The sequence below is a fragment of the Octopus bimaculoides genome, chromosome 15, assembly GCF_001194135.2.
Source record: "Octopus bimaculoides isolate UCB-OBI-ISO-001 chromosome 15, ASM119413v2, whole genome shotgun sequence".
NCBI lineage: Eukaryota > Metazoa > Mollusca > Cephalopoda > Octopoda > Octopodidae > Octopus > Octopus bimaculoides.
The window spans coordinates 32,482,960-32,485,017 of NC_068995.1; positions in this window are offsets into that span (position 1 = coordinate 32,482,960).

Here is a 2,058-nt window from a genome sequence, read left to right on the forward strand (position 1 = left end):
GCTAGCACACAAAGGCGAAGGCTTACGTGGTATGTAAGCTAGCACACAAAGGCGATTACTATTTAACAGCTGTTTTGCTTTTAAGTTTTAATTAGAACTTGATTTTTTTTAATTTTAATGCCATCAACGATGATACAGAAGGGAAGAAAGTTTATGAATGTTATTAAAACGATAAAAATAAAGATGGGGCACTGATTCAGCAAAATTAGGTTGGGTGTGACTACGTATTGTACCCAAGTAAAGTCGTATAATACGGTTTCAGTTTTGTGCAGAGACCTGATTGGTGTTTTGTTTTTTTCCAGCATTTTCCCGTCATTCTTTGCCCTTCACACCTGCATCCGCGAAATTTCTCCAATCGCTTCTTAAACACTGTTTAAACATTTGGCATACTTTTTTTCCATTACCAATTTTTAATAAAATTTTCGGTTTTTTTTTTTTGTGGGGCGGGGAATTCTTCATCTTTAAAATGTGGCCCGAGCAGACCCGAATGAAATCGGATTATAATACTAGTATATATATATATATATATATATATATATATATATATATATATATATATATTTATTTATATATATAATTGACAACTGACATTTACAGGAAGATGTTGCCGTTCCGTTAATATTCTCCAGTATTCAAATTGCTGCGTTTGAATGTAGGAAATATGAAATTGATGAAAATAGTAACGAAATCAATGTAAAGACAAAACAAATACAAGGCAATACTAATATTCAAATCCAACAACACAGTTTTTTGGTGGTTTTATAACTGTTATTAATGGGGAAGATGAAAAATTACTTGTTAGAAGGATTAACAAAGTGAGACATTTTATGAATGAACGAAAGGAAAGACAAAATGCTCTAGCTGATAGATATATTAGCTGGTAGATATATACATACGGAGATAGTGGCAATTGGTAGAAATGTAAAAGATGGTCCACCTGTAAAATTTGTGACTTAAATTTCTTGTCAGTACAGCGGAGAATCTTTTCTGAATGGCAGATGAGTAATGTGTCATAAAAATCAGAAATCTTGTGCTCAATGAATCCAAATTAAGGGCATAATGGCAACTGATTGACTCAAGAACACGATTTATGGCGCGCGCGCGGTTGTGCGTGTGCGTGTGCGAGTGCGCGTGCGTGTGCGTGTAACGACCTCTGACATGAATACGAAACTGCATATTTAATCTGTTTATCGAACTTTTTCTACTTTCTATAATATATGTAACAAATAGCATATAACATATATAACTAATAATGGAATAATATTGTAATATAGCAGTGTAGTAACATAGTAATAGAGTAATTAACATAGTTCTATATTAATATAATAGCATAATATCGTAACATAAAATGTAGTAACATAGTAATATAGTAATATGGCAATATAGTAATATGGCAATATCGTAATATAGTAATAATTTAACATAGTAATGTAGTAGCCTCAAATACGATGACTTCAATATCTGAATTCTGTAAATGAAAATGATGAGACTAAATACCAAAAGGAATTTAGTCTGGTGCTCTCACATTTTTCATCTCACTCACTAGTGTAACCGTGCCGTCAGAAATGACGGCATGAAAATGATACGGAAAATAAAAATAAAATTAAAAGATTACAACCTTTATCTTAGCAATTGCTTCAACAACGCGTTTCTAGTGAAAACCCTAACACCAATGAGTTCTCCTTGTTTTGGATGGTCATTTACAAACATTTTAATATTACTGTTTCTACTTCTACTCAATGCAACATAAAGTTGTCCATGGTTGAGTACTGGTGATGGTAGGATGATGCCAACATTATTGAAACTCTGTCCTCATTGCAAATGCTGGGATAACAGGAAACTGTCGTCTGCTCATACTAAAGGGAAGTTGATGCACGCAATAAAGGCCTCCTCTCCTTTATTACTTCCACTAAATATTTTTCCATGAATGAAAAAATCATTGATGGACAACACTAAGATCCGGATCCCATTGAATAAACCATTCATTAGGTTCAGCTAAAATTATCAGTGAAATGATAACAAGCACTGTAAATACTGTAAATACGGTAAATACACACA